At 37.0% G+C, this 18,822-nt stretch overlaps 1 long non-coding RNA gene across 1 annotated transcript; it reads left to right on the top strand.

Annotated features, from left to right (window-relative positions):
- Positions 1–12,636: 12,636 nt before the first annotated feature.
- LOC125278794 lies at positions 12,637–18,206 on the top strand. Its single transcript, XR_007187270.1, has 3 exons — positions 12,637–12,846; positions 12,966–13,018; positions 17,547–18,206. It is a non-coding gene; the product is annotated as an uncharacterized LOC125278794 (long non-coding RNA).
- The last annotated feature ends 616 nt before the right edge of the window (positions 18,207–18,822 follow it).

The raw sequence follows: 18,822 nt of genomic DNA on the forward strand, positions 1-18,822 counted from the left end.
CTCAAAGACATCAAACGTCTCTCATCATCGCATACATGCGCCCAAACACACGCGTCTACGAGTGTCGGGTGGCTTAGAGAGTCTTATGTAAGCTGCATCAATGAATGAATATTTATGCTTTGTTTTGAGAGGACGGTATTTATTTATTCATTTGACAGTGGGCTGCGGTTATAGATCTGTATGAAGAAGACGCGTTACATCACACAAACTAGAGATGAGGAAGGAGACTATCAGTGAGAATGTTATATGTAGATTGGAGTATGTATTTAAGAAAACTGTTGTGATTTAATGTGATGGACTTAAATATATACAGTATAAAGTGTATTAGCAAAAATCTATGTCAGAAAAGGATTGGCACTACTGTCTTTCACACTGTCAAGCATGCACACACACACACACACTTGAGTTTATGTCACAGTTCATTGATTACCAGTGACTAATGGCAGCTTGAGAACTCAAGGAGATATCGCCATGGTTACACAACCTCCCTCTAAGGGCCGGTTCACACAGAAAGTGATTTTATCGTTCCACTGCACTGCTTTTCAATTGTGTTTCTATGTAAACATGCTAGACAGACATCTTTGACTGTTGCACGGCATTTCTCATTAGCACATTAGCACCATGATTTTAAAGCTGCAGTCCGCGATTTTTCCTCTTTGTCGCCATCTCTGTTTGAAACCTGCAATTGCAGTCATATGCGGAGCAGTTATCTGTACGTGCGTTGTGCAACGGCACAGCTCGTCAGCGCGGATGAATCTAATGTTTGCTGTCAGTCACCACACCGGTGTGGATACTGCACTTCAGAATCACAGATTCTACATCTTGAAAGTATGACCAATATAAGAATTTTCACTGGAAAATGTCATCTGAACAAGTAAGTAGGCTATCATGTCTGCCACTTTTGTTCTGACCAACTGAGGAAAAAAGCATTAGGCCTACAATAAATTGCGCTGCCAATGATGATTAAATCTAACGATGGCTTAGCTCGGATCACGTCAAACCGTGCAAATTATTATTACTGTTATATTGTTCTCAAATTGTTAATGTTAACAACATCAGCGTTGCGTGACTATGTATTAATGTATATTAGCGTTACCTGTAGATTTCAATTTCTGTAGCCACTCCACAGTCCAAAGTCTTTTGCTTTTTGACTACGGCTGAATCTCCAGTTGTCACTGATGATTGTCATTTGGATCTTTCTGGATTACAATCCACCATCAAAATGATAAGTTTAATTATTTCAGCTGCTGTGAGAAAAGGCTTTAAATGATCCGCTACAAGCAGCATATCCTCACGTGATAAAACCGACTAGCCTGGACAGGACTCCTTCCTTTCTGTTTACGGACGTGACGTAATGACGCAAAGACGAACTGCTGCATGCTCGAATTTCCCGCAGAAATCCACCATGTCGCTCTTATTATAAAACATTATTACAAGCTTACTGTTGTGAATCGAGACAAGATAATTAGATAGTTTTGAACACTGGCTGGTTATGTACTTGCACAAAAATTGATTTTGGATCATTTTTAACCAAAAAAAGTTACGGACTGCAGCTTTAAAAAGACATCAAATTACAAGAAGTTTTTAAGATGTGTCTCGAGACCCTGCATTCTTTTTCAATTTCCCTGCACTATCCTTATGTTAAGTCGTCACGTATCGAATACTACTGCTTCACGTCCACATGAGAATTCTATCTTAACAGCCATTTATGAGTGCTATTCAGTTATAGCACACCTTTAAAGTTGTAGTACACTGTAAACCCAAATAAGTTGAGCCAACTCAAAAAATTTGAGGTAATCAGTTACGTCAAATTTTTTTGAGTTATGATGTTCTAAATTTTAAGTAAGCAGATCTACCAAGTTTTGAGTTTGTAGTACTCATGTATGTTAATTGCTCCTAACTTGAAGTACTGAGTTAGCTAATTCATTCATTTGGATTAACATAAAGGATTAGTTCTTGGTATTTGTATCTTGGTTTAAAAATAACAAAACCTTATTGAGCAAGTAAATAAGACATCAGTGTTCAAAACTGTCTCCCTACCTTATCCTTCAGCTTATAAAAATCATTTATAATTTGAGCTGTCAGGTCCGATTTTGCAGGAAATGTCAGTTTGAGGTCATTCGTCTTTGCGTGGCTGTATCACGTCCATAAACAGAAAGAAGAAGCTTAACCCTAACTCGGCATGTGCTGAAGATGCAGCAACGCTCTAGCGTCTCAAGTGTTTCGTATCCACTATATTTTTGAAAAGGTAATACTACAGTAATACTGAAATAGCTGGTATCGACAAAATCTGACAAAGTAACACTACAGCGATGAAAAATTCGGCAATTTTTACTAAACCATCATGGACAACGGTTTTGTTTATGCTTGGAAGGCTTTGCTTTTGCAGTGTTGCCATGTCCACATATTATAAGTGTTTTGGCTTGTTTGGGCTTGGTTCATAAAGCAATCAAGTTTATGGAGATTTTAAAGTGGGCATGTGCAGGTCACGATATTTGGTTATATTTTTCAAAATAACGCATTTGGATTTATTTAGGTTTATTGTGGATTTGTTCTTTTTTTGCTGTTTTTTCTAGCGAGATCTGGCGACACAAATGATTCAAAGCTTGTACCTCTTTCACTATGGTGGCCCAGTAGTGCACAACACAACGAAATTTAAAAAGCAAACATAAGTTCACAACACAACGAAATCGAGCACAATGCAATGGAATAAAGCCACAACACAACGGAATAAAGCCACAACACAACGAAATCAAGCCACAACACAACGAAATAAAGCCACAACACAACGAAATTTAAAAAGCAAACATAAGTTCACAACACAACGAAATCGAGCACAATGCAATGGAATAAAGCCACAACACAACGGAATAAAGCCACAACACAACGAAATCAAGCCACAACACAACGGAAATGCTCCCGACCACTAGGGGGCTCTCAGAGCTCGGTAAAGTTAGTTTTCCTTGCCACTGTTCGGCAGTGATATCAATACCACCACGATTAGTTTTAACACTACAGTATGTAACCAACGTATATCAACATGAAATATTAATTCAAAATCACCAGCGTGCACAATAGCTTCATATTTATACCTGTGAAAGATTTGACACGGTACCACGGCGAATGATAAAGGGAACGTCAGCCAATTCCACCAAGTGGTTAAAACGTATAATTTGTATTCATTAAAATTACTTTTAACATTCAAATTCCAAAGCTTGTCAGTCTTACCAACATGAACTAACAAGCTTTGGAATTTGAACAAGTCTGTTTTTAAATGTATAAAAGTCATTGTAATGAACACAAATTATACGTTTTAACCACTTGGTGGAATTGGCAGACGTTCCCTTCATCATGTGCCGTGGTATTGCGTCAAATCAATCAAGTATAAATATGAAGCTATTGTGCACGTAGTTGATTTTTAATTAATATTTAATGTTGATATACAATGTTTACATACTTAAAACTAATTATGGTATTGATATATTTGTAAGACTGTCGACTTTATAGAACAGTGGCAAAGGAATATTATTACCGAGCTCTGAGAGCCCCCTAGTGGTAGGGAGCATTTCCGTTGTGTTGTGGCTTGATTCCGTTGTGTTGTGAACTTATGTTTGCTTTTTTAATTTCGTTGTGTTGTGCACTACTGGGCCACCGTATTTCCCTGTTCATGCACGTTTAAATACGTCATTAATAACTAGTTGTTCAGTTCGGTTCCATACTATTCCATACACACTAACTGCATAGATTTTTTGTGAATGCGGTTGTCACTACCTGAATTTTTCAGGAGTTAATTAGGATGTAGAATGTTGTGTCACTCTCATAAATTACTGAACTGAATTACTGTGTGCAGAACAGGATTAAGCAGTAAAAGATGAATTGACAACCACATTTAGCTGCAGTGTGTACATGACTAAAAATAAATGGTAAAAAAAAAAGGTAACATTCAATTAAACAAAATTTTGAAGTAATAGAAATAGAATTTTCTTGTAAAACATACTCTTTTTTTACAACTTCGAACAATACATTGTTTACACAATACAGTGTAAACAATTAATCCTATGTGCTCACAATAAACAGTGTATCATTAGTATGAGTTTTGCCTCAGAATTTCTGTCATCCCTGCATTGTGATCATAAAAATTATATACATGGTGCTCTTTCCACTTCGTCTGATGAGGTCATGTGCAAAAGGATTGAGAAAATCCTTAGTTAATGCATTATGATTACGCACATAGTGCCATTTATTACCGTAAAACATAATCTCTCACATTGTGTGGTTGTTTTTCATGTGCCTGCTGTGATTATGCAACAATTAGAAAACAATCAATCCTGCAACCTCCTTCAGAAAGCCAAATTTTATGTCCATTATGTAATCGGTCACAGAGCTTCACTTCTGATGTAACAGTATTAAGGAACGCATATACATTAAATGCCATGTACCGAGTAAGATTATAAAAGATGTTAAATAATTGATGGGTCCGACGGTTGAAATGACCTTCTCTTACTGTAAGCATCAGTGAGTCAGCAACACTGTAAGTGTTTCATATTTAAAACTTTTTTTCTATTAAATGTTCTATGTTCAATTCAAGGCTTTTTTGAAGTAACAAACTCTGAAGTGTGAGGGGAGGGGTTTGTATAAATGAAACCATGTAAAGATCAGTGCTGGCTATTAAATGAGAGCTGGCAGCTTGTCGATTTGCTTTTTAGAGACAGAGGTTAAAGGGCCTGATGAGGTCAGCATGGGGTCGATCTATTAGCCTGTACAAGGGGCTCAAATGACACCTTCCACCTTGAAAAAAAGGATAACAGTAAGTATAAAAGACCACACATGGCTGCCAGATAGATACAATGTAACAAAATTCTGTTGTATATGGTAAAAGTCTATATGGTAAAAAATTATCCAGAAAAAACATATGGTGCTGATGCATCATGCATTTTGGTATATATTTTACAGTTCATAACCATATACACTATTGTTCAAAAGTTTGGAGTTGGTAAGATTAAAAAAAAAAAAAAAACATTACCCCAGTATTCAGCGTCACAGGCAGGGTTGCCAAGTCTATGGTTTTCCTGCAGACTTGGGTGACTTTATAATTATTGCCATGGGTTTTTTTTTTTTTTTCAATTTTTTTTTTTTTATCTGCGGGTTAAAGGTTGCTACCCCCATCCCCCTTATGGATAAATTTGCACTGGGAAAGTTTTGTGCTATTTTTGGCTAGTTTGGGCTAGTTTTCTTGCGCAGACCTGGCAACCCTGTTCACATCATTCAAAAATGCTGATTTGCTCCTTGCATTGCCTAATATTTTTGAAGAAACTTTTTTCTTTTTTTTTTAGGATTTTTAAGGAACAGCATTTATTTGAAATTATTTGTAATAATATAAAAGTATTTACTATCAATTTTGATAGATTTAATCTATCCATGTTGAAATTATTTTTTTCTAAATAAATAAATAAATCTTACTGACCCCAAACAGTAGTGTATATTATTAACTGATATAATAACTGATATAATAATAATAATAATAATAAATTAATAAATTAAATCTGTTTTTTTTTACCTAGAAATATAATATCAGGAAATAGACCTTTACTGTTTTTCATCAGTAACTATGAGGTGACCCATACTTTTTACTAACAAAAACACAATTTTAAAAATATTTTATAGCAAAAATATGTTGACCCAGTTCAATTTAATTGTTTTTGACTGCATATGGTGATAATTATAGTTAATCAATTAACATGTTTTTCCTGTATATTTTCAATTATTTTTCTGTTAACACTACAGTTTTTTGTCTGCGCAGACAGTTCACGTTTAATGAATGTAATGAATATTCATGCCTGTGCGAGGGCTTCATAATTGTACACATACTTAATTGTTTGCGAGTGTGTGTGCTAATTCTAAAATGAGAAAATAGATTTCAGCACCCATGTGAATGATCATGCACTTGTTCAATTTCTCTTGCTCAAGATGGGCTTCAAGCACACAAGTCTGTTTGTGTGCGATTATGTGGGCATCGCAGAACGTGAAAGTATTGTCTGCTTGTGCATGTGCATGCAGGTTGAGTGCTCGTTGACAGTTTGTCAGTAATGGATCATTAATGAAAGCACAGCTGAGGAGTCACTGGATGCCTGAGGGAATGCTGGGAATAAACTACCATCAGTGACGCACTTTCTTACACATCACAAAGAGATGGTGGGGGGGAATGTGTGTGGGAGGGAGAAAAAATGAATGAGACAGGGAGAAGCTTGGCTGAAGCGAGGTATGGAGAGAAATGTCAAGAAAAAGAGGGATGTTGGAAGAAGCAATATGAGAGGGAATGGACAGATAGAGAAGAGAGAGATGGCCAGAGGTTTCTTTCTCTCCAGAGCATGAGGAACACTCAGATAGGATCAATTATTGACCAGACATCAGGCTTTTAGCTGTCAGATGCAAACTTTGCACAGTGCACTCTAAAAGACAGACAGAGAGAGAGAGAGCAAGCAAGGTGGAGAATATGAAAGAGGAATCCGTCATCTTGTGCTGTTTTCTTCCATAAGTGGATATGAGGAATGAGTACTTAGACTAATTTCATAGAGTTCAGGAAAGTGCATTATTCTCCACTGACGTCTCCATGACACACACAAACAGTTTTCAGTCTAAACAAGTACACGTCATGCACAGGGCTAGAGCCAGTTTTTACTCCAGTGAGTATTTCTCAGGCTAGGTTTATATTGAAGTCAATTTCTGTACAGACACATACCATGAAGTCAATGCTACAAAAAACTATTAAAATGCCCACTATTGTTTTCTGAAACAACATGTTGTCACAGTGGAATAATAGGATTTTCAAAAAAATGTAAACAGTGACAAAAATTTTAATGCACAAAATGAAATCATTGTTTAAACCTGCCCATTAAAACACCCTTGAACAGAAGTTTCAGTTCAAAACTGCCAAAATAACTGAAGACCCACTAAAATATAAAATTAGCTATATATTTTTTTTATGTATAAATACCCATTTTCACAAAATATACTATACAATAGTTACAAAGTAAGATATGCATATGCACCATGTAAATATTTTTTATCTCACAATGAAATACCATAAGTGACAACTAATCCCCGAGGCTTACAACACATCTTCATTTGACTGGTCTGACGTCAGTGAAGCAGAGCTTGATAGACTCACCCCGAGTGCCAACCATATCTCTTCCTCTTTTCCTTTCCTCTCTATTGCATTTTAAAGGCCTTTTATACAGAATCTATATCAATCATGTAAACTATTGCTCCATCTGCTGCGACTCAAACACACTTTATCACCACAAGGCTATTAAAACATTTCCGAGACCTCAAACTTTTAATATATAGCATCTATAAAAAGAGACATTAAATCTTTATCTTATGAAGCTTGCACTGTCAGAACATCTCAGCTCTAAATCAGGATGAACTGGAGAAAGTTGTCAGGAAGAAGGGAAAAACATATTTTTCAAGTGTCCCTGAGGGGTAAACAGGAGCTATGTATGTTCTTTAGTGTTTATTACTCCCACAATGCACTGCAACAGCATGATATGTAGATCTATGTTGGTACTGGCAAAATATACAAAAATATATGCACTTTATGCAGCAAGGTCATGCAACAGATTTGCAAATAATTTGAACAGTAAAAAGTAGAGGTGGCCAGTGGCTAAAGATTGATTGCTAAAGAGCTTCCGGAGCTCCTCCATGAGGGATACAAGACCGGTGGCAAGCGCAGGTGACGCTCTTTAGCAATCACGCCACCTGCCTTGCGCCATTCCCTCACAGCTCTTGCCCCGCTCTGCTTGTCACACTGTTCTTCTATTTTTTTTTTTTTTTTTTTTTTACCTTAAAAGTTAAAGTTAATCTAAAAAAAAAAAAACATACATTTAATAACACTGTTAAATGTAATCTTCAGCAAATCTCAAAATGAATATCAACTTTTCATACTGTATATTATAATGTCATGCCTAAATTTATATATATGAGCAACATCACATGAGTATCTGTGTGATATGGCTGTATATCAGCATATTCACTGCTCAAAAAAATTAAAGGAACACTTTGAAAACACATCAGATCTCAATGGGGAAAAATATCATGCTGGATATCTATACTGATATGGACTAGGGTAATGTGTTAGGAACGAAAGGATGCCACATCGTTTGATGGAAATGAAAATTATCAACCAACAGAGGACTGAATTCAAAGACACCCCGAAAATCAAAGTGAAAAAATGGTGCAGCAGGCTAGTCCATTTTGCTGAAATTTCATTGCAGCAACTCAAAATGGTACTAGTAGTTTGTATGGCCTCCACGTGCTTGTATGCATGCCTGACAATGTCGGAGCATGCTCCTAATGAGACGGCGGATGGTGTCCTGGGGTATTTCCTCCCAGATCTGGACCAGAGCATCACTGAGCTCCACAGGCAGCATAATGTTGTCCACAGCTTCTCCAGACCCTTTCACGTTTGTCACATATGCTCAGGGTGAACCTGCTCTCATCTGTGAAAAGCACAGGGCGCCAGTGGCTGGTGTTCAATGGCAAATGCCAATCAAGTTCCACAGTGCTGGGCAGTGAGCACAGGGCCCACTAAAGGATGTCGGGCCCTCAGGCCACCCTCATGAAGTTTGTTTCTGATTGTTTAGTCAGACATTCACACTTGTGGCCTGCTGGAGGTAATTTTGTAGGGCTCTGGCAGTGCTGATCCTGTTCCCCCCTTGCACAAAGGAACAGATACCGGTCCTGCTGTTGGGTTAAGGACCTTCTACGGCCCTGTCCAGCTCTCCTAGAGTAACTGCCTGTCTCCTGGAATCTCCTCCATGCTCTTGAGACTGTGCTGGGAGACGCAGCAAACCTTCTGGCAATGGCACGTATTGATGTGCCATCCTGGAGGAGTTGGACTGCCTGTGCAACCTCTGTAGGGTCCAGGTATCGCCTCATGGTACCAGTAGTGACACTGACCCTATAGCCAAATGCAAAACTAGTGAAAAACAGTCAGAAAAGATGAATAGGGGAAAAAATGTCAGTGGCCTCCACCTGTAAAACCATTCCTGTTTTGGGGGTGGTCTCATTGTTGCCCATCTAGTGCACCTGTTGTTAATTTCATTGACACCAAAGCAGCTGAAACTGATTTAATATATATATATATATATATATTATAAAAATGAACTTAAATGATTTTAGCAAATGGCTGCAATATAACAAAGCGTGAAAAATTTAAGGGGGTCTGAATACTTTCCGTACTCCGTACCCACTGTATATATATATATTCAGTCAAATGTACAAAAGCAGCGCTCTAGTTAGTGCAGGTTTTAATTTCAAAGTAAATATAAAGTTATGTTACTTAATATAGCCCTTAAGCCAAATCTATTAGCTCTGGAAATAGTATTATGTTAATAAGACCCATTACTAGGGCTGGACGATTAATCGAAAACTAATCGAAACCGAAATTCAGAACCTCTAACCGACGTAATTTTCCCATGTCGGTTATTTCCATAGACAGTAAAAGAAATGGACACAGCGACCCCATTGGAACTCAATTGAGACAAGTGAAGCCCATTTTTAGCGATTTTTAGCACTTCCGTTTCTGACGCGCAGACTCAAACTAAGCTTGATGACGTCAGCAACCTGTCTGACAGATGTAAATCTTCTAGTAGCTGTGCGTGCAAACTGCCATCGTTAATCTTGCAGAGACGGCGAGCTTGAGCAGGGAGTTCTTTGGCGTGAGTGAGCAGGAGTAAGTATTCTGATTAATTAGTTTGTATAGTATTTTAAAATGTAACGCCAGTACGCCATATTAAGTTAATGCATACTATTGCCTGCGAGCTTCTCCTCCTGTCTGTACGGTAATTTCTCTACTGTGCGACAGAGAGTCGAGTGGTTATGACGCAATCGTTAGCCTATTTTTACAAAAACTGTTTCTACGGGGCCATAATGTAACATAGAAGGTAATGGAGCCCTTTATACATTGTCGTGTATCTTTAGAAATAAATAATGGACAAATGGAGTCTTTAAACGCCTCAGATGTAAAGTTATTCGCTGTCAAAGTGACGCCAAAATGAATGGGAGTCAATGGGATGCTAACGCAAGTGAAGTTCTGCTACAAGATGGCGGCACGCGGCCGACTTCAACTTCCGGTCGACTTCCTTGGGCACTGGTTATTTCGGTTTTTTAATCCTGTTAATACTTCCCCCTTAAAAACATAACTGCGTGTGTAGCCACGTGACTCCGCCCAGTCCAGTCAGTGGCATAAAAGACTTGGGTAAAGTTAGTTTTATATTCGCACATTCAGACTTCTGATAAATTCAGGCTTTCCAATAAATGTGCAATAAATTAATGTTTGCGAATTTTAAGCAGCGACATGATATTGACAACCAACGATTGTCAACTTACAACATTTTTCACAGTCGATCAAAATAGGCAAGTATTGTTTTAATGGCATATTTACTTGTGAATGTCCACTGAATGTCCAATGTAGTGTGATTAACAAGGCTATTGAATACGGATGTCCGAATGTGCGAATATAAAACCAACTTTACCCAAGTGCATAAAAGCAAAACACGGAGGTGAACGCTGGTTCAACACATAGTGATGGCGCGCGAGCGGTGAGCCTTGCGTCTTGACTAAACTTTGTCAGTTGTATTTGTTTTATGGTTTGGACATTCAAGCGATTAGACGATCGGATGTGTATTATTATATCGAGCTACCGCGCTCGCATAGATATATACATCTATGCCGCGCTCGCGCAGCTGCATGTGGCACGAACACTCATACAAACAGCTGCGCAAAACGTGAAGATCGCGCGCACACAGAGGAACACAGAAACTTGTTGTCAGCGCTGTCCTGTGATTTATCACTAAAATAGCTTAGAAACTTAAAAGTTATCCGCTTGTTAAGTCATGACGTAAGGAACGCCGTTTCCGGGTCCAATCCTCGACTCATTTCACTTGAGAATGCCATCGACGACCGTTTATGAGTGCTATTTATTCATTTTAAACATCAATCATTTTAAAAAGTTAAACATTTAAAATACTTACAGTCTACACAACAGTCTCCGTGTTCACTGCGTCACAGACATTAACATTTTAACGATTTATAAAAGATGAATCATTGTCTGGCCATCTTGGTATGGAGATAAAGGTTATGATTATAATTTTTTTGTAGTATTACACCACATCGTGTGTGTATATCAGCACCATTTGTTGTTTTCTTGTGGTATGAGATAGAGCGTTAGGACCCGGAAGCGCTGCTGCGTGACGTCAGACTTAACAACCATCTATTTTTTCTACTTTTGAAGGAACTATTTACAACCCACAGCTTCACAATTAATAGAGAGACGGTATGACTAATTCACACACGCAATCACTACTGGTACTGTGCTAATTTATCTTTATCTGATTTACAACGAGCAGAAACCTGTAAGAAATGTTACAAACCATAGATAAAATAACTGCTAATAGTGAGCTATGATGTCAGATCACTCTTTCAACAGGAAAAAAAAATATCCCACCTTAATAGTCAATCATAGGCTATTTACAGTACAAACCTTGTCAGTGAACTATGAGGGCAAAAAAAAAAAGAAAAATCAGAAATAAAATAATCGTTCATTAATCGTAATCGAGGTAAAATGTTCAATTAATCGAGGTTTTGATTTTAGGCCATAATCGTCCAGCCCTACCCATTACCCAAAACGAATTATACCTCATGTTTAAACAATATCTACATAAGAGCCAGCAGCAAATTCCCGAAGGACTAGCCAAGATGAAGCTGTTCTCTGTGGGTACATGAGTGCTGAACGGTCACTGATGACCTGGAGCTCGCATCTCCAAAAGTGTCTAAACATATTTTCAAATAGGCGCTATGTTTACATATAAATCGCATATCGGAGGTCCAAACAACTACATTCTTGCCTAAAAAACTCTTAAAACTACATTCCGTTAAAAAATAACAGTAGTATCTAAAAAAATATGGTGGGTTTGCTCGTCTGCCATGACAGTCGCTGTGAGAATGCTGACAGCGGAATGATTCAAATGTTGAAACTGTTCCCGTGGCGATACTGGCAGACCTGAAAAAGACCTCTCAGCCAATCAGATTCGAGAAAGAACTGTTATATATGTGCAAGCAATTTATCGGTGAAGATAATTATCACTTATCTGTATTAACCTGAATTGTTTATAGGTGCATTTCTAAACTTTTATGTAGCTAAAACTCAAACTTGTTGTGAATAGGCATCAAGAAGCATGTGATGCTTCTGTCTAGTATGTTCCATTTAACTTCTATTCATTGTTACAACAGTCAATTCAATCAAGGCATACAGTGCCTGAAGGGCAAGTAAGTTTGGTACGCATCACAGTGCCTAGAGTTGTTCATGAGTGGAGTCATGATAAGAGGTAAATGTTTGAATTCTGGGGTTGTCTAGAAGCTTCCACCTGGGCTATTGGGAGATAAGCAGCTGTTTTTCACCTAGCAGTTGATAGTGATGCTTGACTGGAGATGACAAATGCCACAGTACTGCAACATTTACGCACTATTTAAACCTTATACTGTATTTCACATATCAAACATTACAATACACCTGTCTGAAATGACTATGTATACAGACATTGAGTTGATTTCTTTTCTTATTCAGAGTACATTTAACGTGTAGGTCACTCAGTCTCTCTTTAATCTGACACACATCAACTGTGTGCTTTGTATTCTGTTATCTTACCGCTGGCTTGTTTGTGTGTGTGCGCCCACAGCCAGACAGAGGACATAAATCCTGTTGGCTGTCTGGAGCGACTGACCCTTTTTACACATCCTGGCTGTGCAAAAGAGTCGAACCGAGAGGAACACTGTGCCTTTAAAGAGGTTAGAAAACTATCAATGCATTTATAACAACCCTGTTTGTTGCTTCTCAGTTTGTAAGTGTTCTAAAATTTCCTCTAACATTATGATTTATTGTGTATGTGTGTTTATTGCCTTGTGAGATTTTATTTTTGACTGAGTGTCCTGCTGGTCAGCACAAGTAAACCCATCTGAGGTCAGTGTTGGAGTGCATCAACACACACCCACACATGCACTGAGATCACATAATCCTGCTGTACTCCATTTCAAATCACAGTATGACAATGCTGATAAAGATTACAGAACACACTCGCACACATGCACTTTGTTACTGATCCAAAGTTACTGATTTGATCTATGTTTTTTCAACTTCAAGGGGTTGAGGGTAGCCTGGTAATACCAGACTCTGCTACTTCACTTTGCTTCGTAGACAGAGTCTGGAATGGCATAATAGAGAAGTGTTTTCTCTCTCGCTAGGGGACGCTTGTCTGAAGTTTAAAATCATTGGTTACCCGTAAGCCAATCAGATACGTTTAGTTATGACGTATGTTATCCGCCTGTACAGCCGCATCGAAGCACAGACATCATGCATCGAACTCAAATCTATGATTGAACTTCCACTGTAAACCTGTTGTAAACACATGATGATGTGAGCGAAATACCGGAGTGAACATGGCTGTAAACGACTTTTGCAGATTATGCGAAGTTAATGCATCCCGAAGTTTGCATCCCGTGTCTCGTTTCCCATTTCCGCGGTCGTTTCGGTTTTCGATTTCTCTAACCTACAATGTAAAACTCGGCGCTTAGCATCTACGTCACGGCTCTCAGCCCGCCCTCTGTTCGTTGATTGGCCCGGCTGTTTCCAGACCGGTGGCAAACACAAAGCTCTGACGCTGTATCAGACTGAGTACAGAAGCGAAATGAAATTGAGCGGAAGTAGGAAGTCTGACGTAGTCAGGCTAGGTTGAGGGTCCCAGGGGTTGATTTTCATTAATACTAACAGATTTATATACTTTTTACATTTTGTTATGAGGATCACATTAAACCTCATAAAAGTTATGTATAAAATTTGTTGTTTTATTTGTCGACCTATATCTTGAAAATGTGAATTATGCCATGTTCAGTGTTCTTAAGTGTCACATGATATTTTAGAAATCATTCTAATATGCTGATTTTGTGCTTATTATCATTTCTTATTATTATCATTGTTGAAAACAATTTTTGCAATTTATAATTTTTTTTAGGAATGATTTATTTGATGAATTGAAAGTTCAAAAGAACAGCATTTATTTGAAATAGAAAATGTTTGTAACATTATAAATGTTTTTATTGTCACTATTCATCCAATCCATCCTTAATATAATAAACGTATTATTTTTTCTTAAATCTTTCTTTTAAATGGTACTATATATATATATATATATATATATATATATATATGAATGAAACAATTGTCCCACAGTTTTCACCACACCAAACTATTTTGCACCAAGAGCTTGAGATAAAATAGCAGACATGTGATGTGTCATAAATCGTAAATAAAAAGATCAATATTTTTATTGAACGATTTTTGTAATCAAGCTACAATTTTGTCAAATTATTCAAAAAGTGTGAAATTATATATTATTTAATTGTGTGTAATTAGGATACATACAATTTATTACAAAAATAGCCTTAACAAGACAAAGAAGTCTGCTATTTTATTAAAAAATAATTATAAAATGAAATAAAATATAATGTAAAATAAAATAGTACCATTTACTTCAAACAGTGCTATTAAACAATTCAAAATTGAAATTGTGGTGGAAATGACACTTTTTGTCTTGACACTATTACTATACTATACTACAATGACACTGTTTTTTTGTGTGATTTTCTCAACATTGTATATATAGTGAGGGATATTGTTTGTGGAAAAATTAAATAAACTAGCGAGAGTTCAAGTTCACCGGCTATAGGTGAAGAAACATCCATGTATATGTGTGTGTTTGCAGTACAATGATAACAGAATGTGCGTCTAGACTACATGATTGTAATTAGCACTCTCTTGATGACCGCCTGTGCCTTGCATTGAGCATGTCGCTAATTAAGACCATCATTATCCAAGTAAGACTATCACCCACACAAAGCCTCACCATGCTTAGCACAGTGCTAATCCTGAATGCCGCACAGCCCAATGGACTGAAACAGAGGCTCAGGAAGCTATAGATTCCATGGCAACAAGTGAAGTCACTGTTTGTGTCTTTCTTGTTTTAGTTATAATGCTGACTGCCTGTCATCACTTAGCCTAGCTGCATTAGCATTGTAAACAGGACATGAATAAAACTCTAAAGAGTCGTTTAACGATACACAGTAGAGCTGACTGTGGAAAATGCAACATTATAAATATGCAAGACAAAAAGTTAATGAGGCATGATGTGCATACAGGTCATTAGAGATCATTCAAAGATCCGTTACATTTTACTGCGGTGTATATGAGTGATCCCTGAGGTCAAATCCCACTGCAACAGTTTGATTAGAGCAGTTTACAGAGCAGATGCCAGAGGGGAGATTCCAAGATCCTTTTCTCATAACGACGGAGACAGGTCACTGAAAGTGTGTCAGGCTGTTCTCTCTGTACACAAAGGTAATCTAATATGTCATTTTATTTGCGTGTACATGCAGTACACAGGCCAAAATCTCTTTCAATTGCAGTTTCAGCCCTAAAGTTATAAGAATGGTACATGTAGAGTTTCAGTAAACAAACATTCAAGCAAATGCACATGCTTAATCTCAGTTTGACCCTCGAATTGGTATCTTTGACCAGGTTTAGCAAGACAAATCCTCAGGGTTCATGGATGGAGTTTAATATTCAGGGCCATTACCACCAAAGACATTACCAATAATCTGAATACTTAGGACCATGTGATATTTCAGTTTTTCTTTTTTAATAAATCTGCAAAAATGTCAACAATTCTGTGTTTTTCTGTCAATATGGGGTGCTGTGTGTACATTAATGAAGAAAAAAGATGAACTTAAATGATTTTAGCAAATGGCTGCAATATAACAAAGAGTGAAAAATTTAAGGGGGTCTGAATACTTTCCGTACACACTGTATATTACTCACCCTCATGTCGTTCTACACCCGTAAGGCCTTCATTCATCTTCGGAACACAAATTACGATATTTTGATTAAATCCGATGGCCTGCATTCAAAGCAATGACATTTCCTCTCTCAAGATCCATAAAGTTACTAAAAACATATTTAAAACAGTTCATGCGAGTTCAGTAGTTCTACCTTAATATTACAAAGTGACGAGAGTATTTTTGTCCGCCAAAAAACAAAATAACGACTTTTCAACAATATAGTGATGGGCCGATTTCAAAACACTGCTTCAGAGCTTTACGAATCGAATCAGTGACTCGGATCTCCTATCAAATGGCTAAACTGCTGAAATCACGTGACTTTGGTGCTCCGAGTCACTAATTTGATACGCAAAGCTCCGAAGCAGTGTTTTGAAATCATTGAAATTCTCGTCACTTTGTAATATTAAGGTAGAACTACTGAACTCGCATTAACTGTTTTAAATATGTTTTTAGTAACTTTATGGATCTTGAGAGAGGAAATGTCATTGCTTTGAATGCAGGCAACACTGAGCCATCGGATTTAATCAAAAATATCTTAATTTGTGTTCCGAAGATGAATGAAGGTCTTACCGGTGTAGAACGACATGAGGACGAGTAATAAATGACATTATTTTCATTTTTGGGTGAACTAACCCTTAAAGAAGGACATCTTCAGCATATTAGACATAAGATTCAGAATGAATGTGAGCATATTATTGTGAATGAATTTAATAAATGTACTTATCTGGAATTCAGTAAAATAAAAATATTATTTGCAAATTGTTCAAACTCATAACTTTACAACGAATTATAGTAAGCCTATTTTACTATTTTTCCTTTATTTCAATAAATCCCATTAAATCCTATAATTCCTTTAAATAAAAGGCACCATTACATTTGCGACAACATTCCATAAATACATTCTTAAATATAAATTAGATATTTTATATTTTAATATTTAATATATATATACATTTATTTAAAATTTATGGTCAAAGAAGCAACATCTTCCATTAACTGTTAATGGAGAAGCTAGGTTTATTAAGATAAACTAACACAAGTCCCGTATAATCTAATTAAAATGTGCTTAAATCTTTTGAATAGAAGTACAAGGCCATCCCAGAATGCACTATGATGAGCTTGGGACAATACTTGTTTGTACTATGTATTTTTGTGCTGTTAGCTTAGCAACATGCTAACATCAAACTCTATTTAAAATCAGTCACAAGTCTGAGCCATGCCTTGATTTGTGTGTCATGTAGTCACTGTCTATATATAGTCTTCCAATTCAGTCATTTATGAAGTTCAGTGAGAGTTGTAATGCTTAGAAAGCAGTAGGCTAGACAGCAAAACAGCTTACTTGGCTTTGGGACAGATATATTATGACAGATGATTTAAACTTGTAGCCATTTTGCACACTCTGAAACACTCACTTCTCTCTCTCACACACAGTGAGTATTTGATATTTCCATGCAACACAACACAAATGCCATTTTAATCTGACATTTCGATCATTGATCAGTGCCATTTCCCATGATGACAGAAGAGATCAGTAATTGTCTGCTCAATGCCTTATTTTCTAAATAAATATTAGGTAACATGTAATCTGATATTTTCAGGGAGGACACATGCTCTTTGTCCTGTCGTGTACTGTCTTGGCCATGTATGTGTTGCATGGGGACTGATGACAACATGTTCCCTACAGACCCGTCACTGCTTTCAGCAGAGAGAAACAGGAAATGCTCTGGCTTCAGGCCTGCCAACCGGCCTTTCAGAGAAAACAGACCCAGACTGTTGGTGAAGAAGACAGAAAGTGGTCTCACACACAAACATTATTTATGTCAACCACCTTGCATGTACTTGACAGCTTAATGAAGCCAAATTTATGAGTATACTGTAGGTTTTGAAGTGAATAGGCTCACATAATTCAACAAGTTTATAAGGCTCAATCAGGGCAGGTCTGCAGAACAATTTTTCTTTATATATTAGTGAAGGCTCCAAGCATTCAAAAAATAAGCTGTGAGAAGAGATAATCAGTCTGATTAAGTTTTCCTTCAGGATCATTATCCGTGACAATCACTCACTGTCAAAACTAAGTACAGCAAACTTTTCTCATCCTACATAATAACTACAAATTAAACAATTCAATGTCTAGTTTCATTGTACAGGCTAGCTACAGGAAAGCACTTCTGTGCAAAGCGCACGTTTTCCCAGTATGAATCTTGAAGTAGAAGACAGGACTGTTTACATGAACCCTAATAATTCGTTTTTAATCAGACTTGCAGCCTATTCCGAATGAAAAGTTCTCATGTAATCACATTATGTGTTGAAATTTCATTTTGATTGAAAAAGGCTGGAGTAAACCTTACATAATCTGTTTGATAGTAAATTGTTAGCCATGGAAGCACTCAATAAAAAAGGAAACATGGCTAGTGATGGTGATTTGTGGAAGAATACATTAATAAAATAAAATAAAGTCCTTATCACCTTCACATTAAATATTATTTCAGGCTCTCTAATTAATAATGCAGAGCACTGATCATATGTCAAAGGTTGAATTCCACTGCAGACAGGGAATGATATGAGTAAACAACCATTTAGCATTTTGCACATTGGTATGCACATAAAACCAGACACAAATTTATGCAAAAGGTAAACAATGCAAACTTTTGTTTGTTTTATTTGACGTGATATTCAAAACAAAAAGGCTACTGCCGTACATAAGCTCAAATATTAATGAAATCTACTTTTAACCACTAGAAACTCTAGTAAAGAATTCTTTATTAAAAACAGATATTTGTCCTGGTGTTTGGATTGCTGACAAGAGCTAGAAGAATAGGTACCAGACGATGACACTCCATGGTGCGGCACATCACATAATGTTCCAAGTCTCTC

Source organism: Megalobrama amblycephala, linkage group LG11 (genome assembly GCF_018812025.1).
Source record: "Megalobrama amblycephala isolate DHTTF-2021 linkage group LG11, ASM1881202v1, whole genome shotgun sequence".
NCBI lineage: Eukaryota > Metazoa > Chordata > Actinopteri > Cypriniformes > Xenocyprididae > Megalobrama > Megalobrama amblycephala.